Source organism: Rutidosis leptorrhynchoides, chromosome 1, assembly GCF_046630445.1.
Source record: "Rutidosis leptorrhynchoides isolate AG116_Rl617_1_P2 chromosome 1, CSIRO_AGI_Rlap_v1, whole genome shotgun sequence".
Lineage (NCBI taxonomy): Eukaryota > Viridiplantae > Streptophyta > Magnoliopsida > Asterales > Asteraceae > Rutidosis > Rutidosis leptorrhynchoides.
This window is the reverse complement of record NC_092333.1, coordinates 174,604,385-174,621,520: the sequence shown is the minus strand read 5'-3', so window position 1 is coordinate 174,621,520 and position 17,136 is coordinate 174,604,385.

Here is a 17,136-nt window from a genome sequence, read left to right as displayed (position 1 = left end):
CACTTTGAGTTTAACCATGATTTTTGGATATAGTTTCATGTTCATAATAGAAATCATTTTCCCAGAATAACAACTTTTAAATCAAAGTTTATCATAGTTTTTAATTAACTAACCCAAAACAGCCCGCGGTGTTACTACGAAGCGTAAATCCGGTTTTACGGTGTTTTTCATGTTTTCAGGTTTTAAATCATTAAGTTAGCATATCATATAGATATAGAACATGTGTTTAGTTGATTTTAAAAGTCAAGTTAGAAGGATTAACTTTTATTTTCGAACAATTTTAGAATTAACTAAACTATGTTCTAGTGATTACAAGTTTAAACCTTCGAATAAGATAGCTTTATATGTATGAATCGAATGATGTTATGAACATCATTACTACCTCAAGTTTTCTGGATAAAGCTACTAGAAATTAGAAAAATGGATCTAGCTTCAAAGGATCCTTGGATGGCTTGAAAGTTCTTGAAGCAGAATCATGACACGAAAACAGTTCAAGTAAGATTTCCACTCGAAATAAGATTGTTATAGTTATAGAAATTGAATTAAAGTTTGAATATGATTATTACCTTGATTTAAAAAGATAACCTACTGTAAGTAACAAAGGTTTCTTGATCTTGGATGATTACTTGGAATGGATTTAGAAAACTTGGAAGTAAACTTGCAATCTTGGAAGTATTCTTGATTTTATGAAACTAGAACTTTTTGAATTTATGAAGAACACTTAGAACTTGAAGATAGAACTTGAGAGAGATCAATTAGATGAAGAAAATTGAAGAATGAAAGTGTTTGTAGGTGTTTTTGGTCTTTGGTGTATGGATTAGATATAAAGGATATGTAATTTTATTTTCATGTAAATAAGTCATGAATGATTACTCATATTTTTGTAATTTTATGAGATATTTCATGCTAGTTGCCAAATAATGGTTTCCACATGTGTTAGGTGACTCAAATGGGCTACTAAGAGCTGATCATTGGAGTGTATATACCAATAGTACATACATCTAAAAGCTGTGTATTGTACGAGTACGAATACGGGTGCATACGAGTAGAATTGTTGATGAAACTGAACGAGGATGTAATTGTAAGCATTTTTGTTAAGTAGAAGTATTTTGATAAGTGTCTTGAAGTCTTTAAAAAGTGTATGAATACATATTAAAACACTACATTTATATACATTTTAACTGAGTCGTTAAGTCATCGTTAGTCGTTACATGTAAATGTTGTTTTGAAACCTTTAGGTTAACGATCTTGTTGAATGTTGTTAACCCATTGTTTATTATAACAAATGAGATGTTAAATTGTTATATTATCATGATATTATGATATATAATATATCTTAGTATGATATATATACAGTTAAATGTCGTTACAACGATAATCGTTACATATATGTCTCGTTTCGAAATCATTAAGTTAGTAGTCTTATTTTTACATATGTATTTCATTGTTAATACACTTAATAATATATTTACTTATCATTTAACATAATTAACCAAGTGTATCAATATCTTAATATGATTCATATGTACCTAGTAAGACGTTGTTATAACGATAATCGTTATATATATCGTTTTCGAGTTTCTTAAATTAATAGTCTCATTTTTATGTATATAACTCATTGTTAAAATACCTAATGAGATACATACTTATAATAAAATCATGTTAACTATATATATAACCATATATATGTCATCGTATAGTTTTTACAAGTTTTAACGTTCGTGAATCACCGGTCAACTTGGGTGGTCAATTGTCTATATGAAACCTATTTCAATTAATCAAGTCTTAACAAGTTTGATTGCTTAACATGTTGGAAACACTTAATCATGTAAATAAAAATTTCATTTAATATATATATAAACATGGAAAAGTTCGGGTCACTACATATATGGTGCGCCGCGCCATCTGTCTGCGACAGATTCCCCTTTTCTTTTTAATTAGATATTTTGAGGGCATTTTGGTAAAATCACTTTGGGGTCCGAATTTAATGCCTTAGATCAGTTTTGGGAGCTCATTCACTCCACTCACAACCACCTTATCTTCTCCAATTCAATTCTAGTGAGAGAGTGCATTTCTTGAGTGAGAAAGCTTCATTAAAGGGTAAAGGAGGTTGAATCGGGTCTTAGTGCGAGTTCTAAAGTCGTTCATCTAGTCGCTAGCTACGTAGTGATTGTGTTGGTAAGTTCTAAAACCTAGATTCTTACTTTAATTGCATTAAAAAATTAGGGTTTGGGTTAGTGGTGCACACAAAACCCACTTGCTAGTAATTTGGGGGTTTTGGGTGAAATTGGGTCATGAAGACTCAAAGATGACCAATTAGGGATTTCAAGTATTAAATTATGTTTATGAACCTAATTAGTTAGTTAAAGTACTAGAACACCTTAATGATATGCAAATGGGTGTTAATTGGGCATGGATGACCCAAATGGGTGTGTTGACCTTGAAATGGGTCAAATGGGTCTTTAATGACCTAAGTGGTCTTGCATGTGTGAACATGAGTTAACCTTGTGATTTAAAAATGTAATAAGACCATAATTGGCTAGAGTTAGGGTTTTTGGTGAAGTTAACCCATTATTAGGGTTAATGGTACAAAATGGGTTGAAATTGCACTTTGGGTCAAAATGGCTTTAGAATGGTGAAAGTATTGGTTGGCCAACTTGAGTTTGCGTTTAATAATATGTATAATGTGATTAGGTACATTACATTGAGGTTTCACAAGCTCGGGTATCTTTTCACAAGACTTTGAGGTGAGTGGAATAATTATATGCATAGGTATATAATGTATCTATTTGTTGTAGCGTGAAATGTGAAGTGTTGAGGTGTTAAGACACCACGTTTCACGTGAAGAGTGTAGCATCGAGGTGTTAAAATGCCACTCGGGTGTAGCATCGAGGTGTTAAGATGCCACCTAGGAGTGTAGTGCCGAGGTGTTAAGACACCACTCCGTAAAATATGAGTGAAGCATCGAGGTGTTAAGATGCCACTCGGGGTGACGTACCGAGGTGTTAAGGTGCCACCCTAGGGGTTAGTGGTGCGAGGTGTTAAGTGCCCTAACGGATGTTATGAACACCGATGGCGTTTTCGCGAGCGCCGTTCCCTTGTACGATTGGTTAACCATGGTTATTTGTGTTGTAAGCATATTATATTATTCGAGTTATATTTATATGCGGTTGTTATGCTAGCTTGTGGTATTGGTGATTTATAGCTTGTTATTGTAACGATAAGCTAATTGTGTTTGCTAGCATGTTTGCGGTATTGTGTAAGTGTATGCAAGTAGGTATAATTATATATATATTCGTATAATTATTGCATTCACTAAGCTTTGCTTACCCTCTCGTTGTTTACCATTTTTATAGGTTCGGTTGTGGACAAGGGTAAGGGCATCATTTTGGATTAGAGATCCCATCGTTGACTAGGGGACGCTTTTGGATGTGTTGACTTTTGGGAGTTTGACTGAGACGTGGGTAGTTTAATCCCAAACGCCATGCTCATAGTGTAGTTTGGTACTTAAACTTTTTGGTGGTCGAAACTGTTAAATTGTATTAAACTTGTATTTTGGGTCGTATGGGCCTCGCTTGTAAAACATCATTTTTATGTTTGAATCGTGATAGTTTTACATATTTGAATGTGTGGTTAAAAGCGTGTCGTCTAAAAATGTCGGGAACTAGTCGATCTTTTTATCATTTGAAACTTTCCGGACAGGCCTGAATGGCGCGCCGCGCGGCCATCCCGGCGCGCCGCGCCACTTCTCTGTACATCAAAATTTTTTTATTTTGTATTTTCACGTGGTTTGGTCGCGGGTTGGTTTGGGTTGTTACATAATCAACAAGTATCCAACAATACTTACAATCAGCAAAGACCTATTTTTCAAAACAAACCACCACAAACCGATGATAAAAAGCCAAATTTAGAAGATATGATGTCGAAGCTAGTTGAATCTCAAACTCAGTTTTTCACATCTCAGAAACATACCAATGAACAAAATGCTCAAGTATTTAGAAATCAACAAGCTTCTATTCAAAATTTGGAACAAGAAGTGAGCAACCTAGCAAGGTTGATAGGTGAAAGAAAACCGGGAAGTCTACCTAGTAATACAAATGCTAATCCCCGAAATGAAACAGCTAAAGCCATTACCACAAGAAGTGGTATTACACTTAAACCACCTGAAATACCTGTAATTTCTGATGACTATATTCCTATTCCACAAGAACCACAATCTGATCAAGAAAAGGAAACAGAACCGATAGTTGAAAAGGTTAATGAAGATAACACAATTAAGGCAAAACCTTATGTTAAACCATACCAACCACCACTTCCTTACCCGAGTAAAATGAGAAAAGAGAGACTTGAAGCCGAGCAATCCAAATTCTTGGATATGTTTAAACAGATAAATGTAAATCTTCCTTTCATTGATGTTATTTCAGGAATGCCTAGATATGCTAAATTTCTGAAAGATCTAATCACAAATAGAAAGAAAATGGAAGAACTCTCGCCTGTTACTATGAATGCTAATTGTTCTGCAGTAGTGTTGAATAAGATACCAAAAAAATTATCAGATCCAGGAAGTTTAACAATTCCATGTTTTCTGGGTAGTCTTAGTTCGATAGAAGCATTGGTAGACTTAGGTGCTAGTATAAATTTAATGCCGTATTCACTATACGTTAAACTAGACCTTAGAGAATTGAAACCAACAAGAATAAGCATACAACTAGCTGATCGATCAGTAAAATATCCTAGAGGGATAATGGAGAACATGCTAGTTAAAGTTGGTACTTTAGTATTTCCAGTAGATTTTGTTATTCTGGACATGGAAGAAGATTCTCGAGTTCCTCTCATATTAGGAAGACCATTCTTAAACACGACTAAAGTAATAATAGACGTGTTTGGTAAGAAACTGACCCTAAGTATAGAGGACGAGAGTGTTACCTTTTCAGTTGATAGAGCCATGAAACAACCGCAATCTGTAGATGATACATGCTAATATATTCAAACTATAGATTCACATGCAGAATTGTTAGAAGAATTTCCAGAATTACAAGGAACAGGAGAATGTTCTTTAGGAGAAGGAACTGAACCAATTGATGAAGCTGAAATGTTAGCTGCACTCATGGCTAATGGATATGAACCAACAACAGAAGAAATTCAAATGCTAAAAGAAGAAGACAGATATCGATATAAATCATCGATAGAAGAACCACCGACATTAGAGTTAAAGCCACTTCCAAACCATTTGGAATACGCTTATTTATATGGTGAATCTGAATTACCTGTAATAATATCGTCTTCTCTTACTGAAAATGAAAAATCTCAACTCATTTCTGTGCTAAAAGCTCATAAACCAGCTATTGCATGGAAGATTCATGATATTAAAGGAATAAATTCTTCGTATTACACACATAAAATCCTTATGGAAGAAGGTCATAAAACGTATGTGCAACGCCAAAGAAGACTAAATCCTAATATGCAAGATGTTGTTAAGAAAGAAATTATTAAACTGCTAGATGCAGGTTTAATTTATCCAATCTCTGATAGTCCTTGGGTAAGCCCAGTTCAATGCTTACCTAAGAAGGGTGGCATGACTGTCATCACAAATGAAAAAAATGTGCTTATTCCTACTAGGACTGTAACAGGATGGCGTGTTTGTATTGATTATAGAAAATTAAATGACGCCACCAGAAAAGATCACTTTCCCTTACCTTTCATTGATCAAATGTTGGAAAGATTAGCCGGAAATAGTTACTATTGTTTTCTTGATAGTTTTTCCGGATACTTTCAAATTCTAATAGCACCTGAGGACCAAGAGAAAACCAAGTTCACGTGCCCTTATGGTACTTTTGCATACAAACGCATGCCATTTGGACTTTGCAACGCCCCTGCAACCTTTCAAAGGTACATGATGGCAATTTTTCACGACATGATAGAAGAATGCATGGAAGTTTTCATGGATGACTTTTCAGTCTTCGGTGATACTTTTGAATCATGTCTAGTTAATCTTGAACGAATGCTTATTAGATGCGAACAATCAAATTTAGTACTTAATTGGGAGAAATGCCATTTCATGGTTAAAGAAGGCATCGTTCTTGGTCATAAAATTTCAAAGGAAGGAATTGAAGTGGATAGAGATAAAGTAGATGTAATTGCTAAACTTCCACATCCTACCAATGTTAGAGGAGTTAGGAGTTTTCTAGGGCATGCTGGTTTTTACCGACGTTTCATAAAAGATTTTTCTAAAATTGCTACTCCTATGAATAAAATCCTAGAAAAGGATGCTCCATTCATCTTTTCAGATGAATGCATCAAATCTTTTAATATTCTTAAAGAAAAACTCACTAATGCTTCGATCATGATAACTCCAAATTGGAATCTACCGTTTGAACTTATGTGCGATGCAAGTGATTTTGCAATGGGAGCCGTTTTAGGACAAAGGATTAAAAAACGATTTCAACCTATTTATTATGCTAGTAAGATGTTACAAGGAGCACAAACGAATTATACAACTACTGAAAAAGAACTCCTTGCTATTGTCTTTGCTTTTGACAAATTTCGTTCATATCTCATTCTAGCTAAAACGGTGGTCTATACTGACCATTCTGCTCTTAGATACCTATTTTCGAAACAAGATGCTAAACCAAGATTAATCCGTTGGATCTTACTCTTACAAGAGTTCAATATTGAAATCCGAGATAAAAAGGGAGCATAAAATCTCGTCGCTGATCATCTTTCTCGCCTTGAAAATCCCGAATTAGAAGTTCTAAATGAATCGACCATACAAGATAACTTTCCGGATGAATATCTATTAAAGATAGATTATAGTGAAATTCCATGGTTTGCAGACTATGCAAACTACTTAGTATGTGGATTCCTTGAAAAAGGATTATCGTACCAAAAATGAAAGAAATTATTTAGTGATATAAAACACTATTTTTGGGAAGATCCACATTTGTTTAAAAGTTGTCCCGATGGAATAATAAGCCGATGTGTATTCGGAGATGAAGCTAGTCAAATCTTAAACCATTGTCATACAGGACCAACAGGAGGGCATTATGGGCCTCAACTAACAGCAAGAAAAGTTTACGATGTTGGATTCTATTGGCCTACAATTTTCAAAGACGCACACCTTCTTTGCAAATCCTGTGATGCTTGTCAAAGGGCTGGAAAAATAAGTCAACGTGATGAAATGCCACAAAATGTCATTCAAGTATGTGAAGTATTTGACATTTGGGGTATTGACTTTATGTGTCCATTTCCAAAATCTCATAATAATCTCTACATTCTCGTTGCCATTGATTATGTATCTAAATGGGCGGAAGCACAAGCTCTTCCAACTAATGATGCACGAGTTGTAGTCAACTTCTTAAAACGTCTTTTTGCAAGGTTCGGAACACCGAAAGCTTTAATAAGTGATCAGGGTAATCATTTTTGTAATAATCAACTTGAGAAAGTTCTCAAAAGATATGGAGTAACTCATAAAATCTCAACCGCTTATCATCCACAAACAAGTGGACAAGTTGAAAATACCAACCGATCTTTAAAACGTATTCTAGAAAAAACCGTAGGATCAAATCCGAAGGAATGGTCCATGAAATTAGAGGATGCACTCTGGGCTTTTAGAACAGCCTACAAAACTCCAATTGGAATCACAACTTTCAGACTCGTTTACGGAAAAGCATGTAACCTTCCTGTAGAAATTGAACACAAAGCATTTTGGGCTTTGAAGACATGTAATCTTGATTTACATGAAGCCAGACGTCTAAGGTTACGCCAACTAAACGAATTAGAAAAATTAAGACATGAAGCTTATGAAAATTCGTTAATCTATAAAGAAAGAACGAAGAAATGGCATGATAAAAGAATCAGAAGTTCAAAAGAATTTAAAGAAGGAGACAGAGTTCTTCTTTTCAATTCACGATTCAAGCTATTTCCTGGAAAATTGAAATCAAGATGGTCTGGACCATTCATAGTCAAAAGAGTTTTTCCATACGGAACAGTAGAATTAATAAATTCAAATGGGATTGAATTTAAATTTAATGGTCACAGAGTTAAACATTACATAGATAATCCAATGGAAGTTGAAGATGAAGTTAATCACAATTTCGACACCACAGCTAACTAAGTATGGGAAGGTTCGAATCTTTTTAGGGTAATATATATTTCTGTTAGAGTTAGATATTCTGTTTTCGTGTAGTTCTCAAGAATGGAATCCGAATGGTCTTTCCCTAGCAGACTCTAAAGAACTAGTCTTCTCCCCCCATTCTGAATTTTTATTTTTTTTAGGTTTTACGAGATGAAGAATTCCTTTGATCTGAACCATGGTCTAATGCTACATGCTATAATTACTAAACGTAATAATGACACACTTTCGAGTAAACTGGTATTATTCATAAGGGAAAAAATGGACGGAGTAAGAAAAGAACTAAGAAAAGATCATCATAAGATACATTTTGGTAAAGGAAAATCAAAATCCGCAACAAAAAGAAGAGCACGACACCTTGAAAGATGTTATAAATGCGAAAAATGGTCACACGAAGGTAAATGTTCAAATAATCAAACATATTCAAATACTGAATTTGTTACTCTATGCAGAGAAGGACCGTTTATATGTTTAGAAGAAAAGATATTGAAGATTCGAGGTTATTGATGTTATGCGAGGTGTATATAAAATAGCTTTATTTTTACAACTAAATACTATTAAATACGATACAATTTTACACAAGATATTTATTTATTTATAGAATGGATATACTTAAACCTTGCTACAACACTTATAGGCAGTGTACCTAATCGTACAGTAGTGTAGTTTTTAGTAAGTCCGGTTCGTTCCACAGGGAATCTTTAAACAAAGCTTAACACTATATTAGTTTTAATTTATAAAAATACAAATATATATAAGTAATATTATTATTATAAAGGGGGTTTTTACCGTTTAATGACCGGTTTGTCGATTTTAAAACTTAGTCGCAGTTAAAACCTAATGTAAAATATTAAATAAATAAAAGACTTAATTTAAAGCGTAAAGTAAATAACGATAATGAAATTGCGATAAATAAAAGTGCGATAAAATAAAATTGCGATAATTAAAAAGTACGATAATTAAAAGTGCAATTAAATACAATAACAATAAATAAAAGTGCGATAATTAAAAGTGCAATTAAATATAAAATAAAGGAAATTAAATATGAAATAAAAGAATTATGCTTATTTAAACTTCCGTAATCATGATGTTTGACGTGTTGATTTTAGTTTTATGCCCATGGGTTAATTTTCCTTTGTCATGGATTATTTAATATGTCCGTCTGGTTTTTGTCCATAACAGTCCATCAGTCATAAATATAAAGTGCGAGTGTCCTCGTCAAATTATCCTTATACCCGAAGTTAAATATTCCAACTAATTGGGGATTTAAACTGTAACAAGGTTTTAATACTTTGTTTAATAATTACACCAGGTTATCTACTGCGTGTAACCCAAGGTTTTAATACTTTGTTATCAATTATGCCAAGTGTCCTTGTACATAATTTTACCCCTGTTTTAATAATTCCATAGACTATTAATCCATTCCCGTATCTGGTTAAATGAACGATTATTCGTACATATAAATACCCCGCCCATCGTGTCCGATCGAGTGAATATGGTTATTTATAAGGACGTCCAATTGTAAATCTTTATATTAAAATTAACAAACTATCATTTAGTTAAACAAATATAATGCCCATTAATAGCCCATAGTCTAATTTTCACAAGTTTCGTTCTTTTGTCCAAACCACAATTATGGTACAAAGCTCAATTACCCAATTTTAGTAATTAGCCCAACATCATGATTACTTCGGATTAAATAAGCATAATAACGGCTTAGCTACGAGACATTAATGAAAATAATATAAACATAACTTACAATGATTAAAAATAGCGTAGCGTTACACGGACAAAATTTCGACTTACACCCTTACAACATTCGCTAACAAACCCTTATTATTAGAAATTAAAATTGAAATTAAAATTAAAATATAAATATAAATATTTACGTATACATATATAGAGAGAGAGATTTTAGGATATTTTTTACGATCAGAATGCGCGAGCTTTTATAGGCAGTTTCATATTTTGGGGCTCCGCGACTCGCGGTATTTTTCTTCTTCAAACTCCGCAACTCGCGGAGTTTATTTTTACAGCTCACACAGCCTTGGATCCTAGCTTGCCGACGGTTTATAATATATTATATAATATATAAATAATTATAAGAATTATTTAAATATTATATTATATTTATGTGCATAGTTGACTTGTAATTTTTAGTCCGTTGCGTCGAGCGTTGAGAGTTGACTCTGGTCCCGGTTCCGGATTTTCGAACGTCCTTGCGTACAATTTAATATGTTGTACTTTGCGTTTTGAATCTTGTACTCTTGTAATTTTGAGACGTTTCTCATCAATAATTGGAACCTCTTTTATTGTATTTTATACTTTTGAGCTTTTTGGTCGTTTGCGTCTTCAATTCGTCAAATCTGTCTTTTGTCTTCACCTTTTATTATTTAAACGAATATCACTTGTAAATAGGACAATTGCAACTAAAAGCTTGTCTTTCTTGAGGAATAATGCTATGAAATATATGTTCTTTTTTAGCATTATCAAATATTCCTACACTTGAGCGTTGCTTGTCCTCAAGCAATATAGTCTTGAAATACTAGAATCACTTCTTTATTCTTCACACTTTGTACATCAGTGATTTCTATATGGCGGTATAAACAATGGTAGTAACGATATGGTTTACAGTCCCACATGACTATAAAATTTAGATCCTTGAAGGAAATTGGATCTTTATGAAAACATTTGATCTTTTGAAAATTAAATCTAGTTTTTACCCTAGATAAGTTTTCCGGAATAACCCTTCACCGGTGTTTGCAAATTCTTTTTGTGGGTTTAGTGGGTTTCAGATTTGAAAATTTTAGCTCAAAACTTATGGTTTTGTGTCACCCACTTGCTATCCTTGTATTAGGAAAGCAACACGTCCAGTTTACTTGCTCCGAATATTACCTTTTGATAAACTACCGTCCGGTTGTAAAGGAAAGCGTTGAACAAGCAACTGTTAAGGCAATGTCCCCTGACATGCTTTTAATTATGGTCTATAACGTGTCGAATGCAATTACTATCCATTGTAGGAGCAATAGTAAAGCTCACCCTTATAATTTTCCGGTCTGGCACAAGGTCCTGTCTTTGACCATGCTATGCAACCACCGTTCTTACGGTTGACACCCGATTTAGTTCAGATGACCTAATGAATTCCAGGTGAATTCCTAGGATTTTACGTTCAATGGTAATGAACGCATTGAAAATAGGTTTTCAGAAAACAAATCGGTTTGAAATTTTGATCAAAATATTTTCTCGTTCAAGCTCGAGTTTAGATATCATTGAATTCCATGATGTAATTCTCAATCTTTAAGGTCAATATCTAGGATTGAGTAATATCAGTCTTAAAAGCTAATTTTTGATCTTTAAGGAGATTATCCTTTCTGGGGATCTGATTCATTAGTCTTATCAAGCTAATTTGTACGGTGCCCCTCATTGTACGAGACAGATCCTCTCATGGTTAGGATAAGTCTGACCACTTGGCGACCCTGTTTGATGCTGAGGTTCGTGGATTTCCTGCTGATTTTAGTGATGACTTTTCTAGATTTTTCGTCAACCTACAGCTGGTCTGGACGACAACTTCATGACCTAAATCAAGAAGCGCGTTTCTCTTTCGGAAGACTTTACTTCCTTTTAATGATGGAATTGATTCATCGTGTAGATCCATCTCTTCTTTTCTTTCATCGGGTAAAACAGTTAATTATCGTCCAAAACAAAAGTATTTTCAATATGTGACATATGTTTAAAATAACTTGGTAAATTTTCCCACACTTGGCTTTTATTTTTCCTTTTTATTGTCCTCTATTCCATTTTAAATGAATTTTAACATTTTGGTTTGTTTCTCAATTTATGTCCTTTCCGAGGTAACAATAATTTCGGTGTTAACACCTAGTTTTATCGTTCATAAATATGTATAAACATGATTTTGAGTTCATTTAATTGAAAATTTTGAAAATTTTTACTAGAATTGGGTAGTCAGTATATAAGACTAGGGCTGTTCTTTATTATCAGAGAGCACTAGATTCTAATACAACTACTGCTTTACTAGTATTTTTAATGGTAACCAAGTGTTTAAGATAAAATTTTTAAAAATCCGAAAGAATTTAACCCCTTCCCACACTTAAGATCTTGCAATGCCCTCATTTGCAAGAAATCAGTAACAATTTAAATTATTGAGTGTGATTAGCGTAGAAAAATGATTAAATTTTACCAAAGTTTCCAAACATATTGGCGTTTGTTTGCTGAATGATAAATGGTGCACATCATTTGTTCATTCCGTCTTGTTGTTACATCACATTTATTTTTCATCTTGTCATCAAAATTAGTAGCTTTTGCTGAACTTAATGCCAGTCTTTAAAAATGCGTTGTTTTACCCTGTTGTGTACATAAGATAAACTGCAAACATATATACATATTTTTGAAGTTTGGTATATTACCCCACATTCAAAAATTATTAAAATCTAATATTAAAAGTTAAAAAAAATTATAAAAAAACTATTACAATATCAACAAAAGTGTATAATGTAGTAACATTACAAATATAAAATAAATAAAACTAAATAAACTAGGGTTGTTACTGATACCAGTAGGGGTTCCATGCATAACCGTATGTGTTATAAACTGCTTCAGCTGGGTTATAAGTAGGATACGGTGGTTGCATCTCTATAGACCAGGGAGGAAATACGGGCGTTGGAGTAGGAATATAGTTTCTACCTATATGTTGGCAATGAGCTATGATTTAGTTTTGATGAACTTGCCAATCTTCAAATGCTCGATGTCTAGCATTTTCATACTCTTGTGAAGCTATAAACCTTTGCATTTCTGTCATTTCATTTCCCCCTCCCACATTACCTGACTGTTGATTTCTCTCAACCTGTGGATGTCTTCCATTATATCTTACTGCGGCGTTATTTCGCCTCTTCAAAACCTTAGCACCATGATATACATTTAAACCAATTGTATCGCGGGGTTCTGGTTCTTCGATTAATAATCCCCCCGACTTATATCCACATTGAGATACTCAGCAATTAATGTAATAAATATACCACCTCCTATTATACTGTGCGGTCTCATCCCCCTAACCATAGCTGATAAATAATAACCCACACAATAAGGTATACTTACAGCACTTTGTGGGTCTCGAATACACATGTGAAAAAACAAATCCTGTTCATTTACCTTTTCCTTATTTTTACCTCGCTGTGTAATCGAGTTCGCTAGAAACCTATGAATTACTCTTAACTCGGCTCTATCTATATCCAAATAAGAGTAATTTCCCCCTTTAAATTGGTGATGGCTAGTCATTTGACTCCATACACTATGCGTATCAAAATTTTCATCAATCTTCCTACCATTTAATATCAACCCTCGACAATCGACAGATGCTAGCTCCTTAGACGTATATATACGTAATGCCTGAGCCATGTCTAGTAGAGACATGTTGCGCATCGAACCTCCTAACAAAAATCTAATAAAAGTTCGACCGGTTAAACTAGCTACCCGATCATTTATTTCTATACTACACAATAATTCTTCACACCATACTTTATATACAGGCCTACGCATGTTGAATAATCGTACCTAATCGTTAAAAGTAGAATTACCATACCTCTGTGTAAGTAACTCCCTAATTGGCTCGGCCAATTCTACGGCTTCTAACGGTTCCCATTCTATGACCCTAGGTAATTCAACAGCTTTAGAATGAAGAGTGTGCAAGGCCCTTTGGTATTTTGGATAATCTATCCAACGTCTGTCTAATCTCAAGTTCGGGTGCAAGTTTTCTACGTGCATATCTGAAAATGTCATAACTGGATGAGGTATATCTTGTTTGTAATAGTTATCAACATCCTGTTGTTCCGCATTCTCAGGAGGAGCAATGCAAGCTTGGGATGAAGATTCACCCCTTTCAGTCTGCAAAACACATCAAACACAATTTTTGTGCATCCAAATATGCATTAGTGTCAGCAAAATCATCAATCAAAATAATTACAATGACATGTTCAATTTATATCAAACTTATGCCCATTTTCATATTTTTATCAAATCTACACTTTTTCAAATAAGCATATACGAAAATGTTCACCAAGTACATAAGCATTCAACTCAAATAACATGTTAAAATAATCATTATTAGCAATTAAACAAGTTTCAAATGGCATTATCTCTCAAAAATCAAGTTCATGAATTTTAGACTTGAAAAAGTCCACTTTAATTCTCAAAAATCATGTTTAGGCTCAAAGTTTGGATCATTTAACTACCTAAACATGTTACACTACTTAATTTAGCAATAATTCATGACAAAAATCAGCCATAACCTGTTTATATCAAAAAGCCCCAAATTGCTCAAGAACACAAATCCTAGATTACTCAAAATTTGAAGTTTAAGGCTTCTAATCATGTTAAATAGCATCAATCTAGGTTATACAAGCATAATACATAAGCAATTTAAGCATAATTACACTAAAAAGCGTCAAAATCGAATTGGGTATAAAATTGTTCAAGAACACTAATTTTCGGATTAAAGGGTGTTTTGATGTAGAAATTTACCGTTTTCCTTGAGTAATTACTTGATAGCATCCTTCTCAACATGATTTTGTAAAAGATTTGATGAAAAATGGCCAAAAAATTCGATTTTTGTGTGTGTTTTTCGTTGGTTCTTCGCAGTATTTTGGTGTGGTTGTGTGGACTGATCTGTTTCTGCCGTTTTATTTTTTTTCTGGATTTTGTAACCTCCGCGAGTCGCGGTACTATTGTTCTTCAAACTCCGCATGTCGCGGAGTTTGACCTTTTTTTTTTTTTTTTTTATAAAAACCTTAACTTATAAAACAATTAATTAATTAATTTTAAAATTTTGTTTCCCTTGTTATTTAGGACGAGGTCGTTTCGGATCGATGTCCTAGTCCGTCCCTCTACAAAATTTTAAAATTTGTAATTTTTAAGCGCGGTTTTAAAAGTAAAGATTTTTGGGATTTTTAATGTTTTTGGCATACTTTAATTCAATAAGATTAAAAATAATGATAATAAAAGTTCTCGTCCCTCCCTCGGGTAAAGCAATTTCGGTTCAAAGACCTAGTCTTCAACTCACGACGAATTTTAAAAATCATATTTTTAACTTAGCGAAATAAAGTAATTTTTTGTTTTTAAATTCACACAACTTAAATTTAAAATGCATAAAATGCATAAAATTAAAAATTCATATTTAAAAATTCACACCAAACTTAAATTATATATTTTTTTTATACATACAAACTTATATTAATTTTTCAAATATTTACAATTTTAAATATATTGATTTAAAAAGTTTACAATATTATTTTAATTTTTATATATTAATTTTAAAACATGGTAAAAATAAAATTAAAAATCTTTTTGGCTTTTATCCCACTTTAATCAATCAAATATTATCAAAAATATGCGCCCCTCTTTTCGGTAAAGTAATTTCGGTTCCATGACCTAATTTAACTCATGACGAATTTTTGAAATATTTTGGGTTGATTGATTAAAGATATTTATACCTTAAGAATAAACGTTAAATTTCGCAGTGATGTAATAAATTTTTTGTATGATATCAATAATTTCGGTCGCAAGACCTAATTTTATTGAATACCAATTTAATACTTTATAGCGAACAAATTAGCGTTTATTATCAAAAGGTTAAAAAAAAATAAAAATAAAAACTGTACAAACTTACCTGTGAAATATATTTCTTAGTGATATGCTCTAGCCCACTCATAAGATAGTCGGACTAATTGGTTTTCCATGGCTACATAGGCGTAACCTCGAGCATTTAATATTTTTTTTTCTAAACATATGAACGGTCCGTCTCTGCATAGAGTTACAAATTCGGTATTTGAATAGGTTTGATTATTTGAACATTTACCTTCGTGTGACCATTTTCCGCATTTGCGACATTTTTCAAGGTGTCGTGCTCTTCTTTTCGCTGCGGATTTTGATTTTCCTTTACTAAATTGTAACTTATTATCTTCGCATCTGGATTCTTTTCTTACTCCGTCCAATTTACCTCTGATTAATGATCCTATTTCACTTGGAAGTGTGTCATTATTACGTTTAGTGATCAAAGCGTGTAGCATTAGACCATGGTTTAGTTCACAGGAAGTCTTCATTTCGTAAAAACCTAAAAAAATAAAAATTCAGAATGGGGGGAGAAGACTAGTTCTTTAGGGTCTGCTAGGGAAAGACCATTCGGGTTCCATTTTCGAGAACTACATGAAAATAGAAAATCTAACTCTAACAGAAATACATATTATCCTTTAAAGACTTGATTCTCCCCACACTTAGTTAGCTGTGGTATCAAAATTGTGATTAACTTCGTTGTCGATTTCCATCGGACTATCTATGTAATGTTTAACTCTATGACCATTAACTTTAAATTCAATCCCATTTGAATTTATTAATTCTACTGTTCCGTATGGGAAAACTCTTTTGACTATGAATGGTCCAGACCATCTCGATTTCAATTTTCCAGGAAATAGCTTGAATCGTGAATTGAAAAGAAGAACTCTGTCTCCTTCTTTAAATTCTTTTGAACTTCTGATTCTTTTATCATGCCATTTCTTCATTCTTTCCTTATAGATTAACGAATTTTCGTATGCTTCATGTCTTAATTCTTCTAATTCATTTAATTGACTTAACCGTAGACGTCCAGCTTCATGTAAATCAAGATTACATGTCTTCAAAGCCCAAAATGCTTTGTGTTCAATTTCTACTGGAAGATGACATGCTTTTCCGTAAACGAGTTTGAAAGGTGTGGTTCCAATTGGAGTTTTATAGGCTGTTCTAAAAGCCCAGAGTGCATCCTCCAATTTTATGGACCATTCCTTCGGATTTGATCCTACGGTTTTCTCAAGAATACGTTTTAAAGCTCGGTTGGTATTTTCAACTTGTCCACTTGTTTGTGGATGATATGCGGTGGAGATTTTATGAGTTACTCCATATCTTTTGAGAACTTTCTCAAGTTGATTATTACAGAAATGAGTACCCCGATCACTTATTAAAGC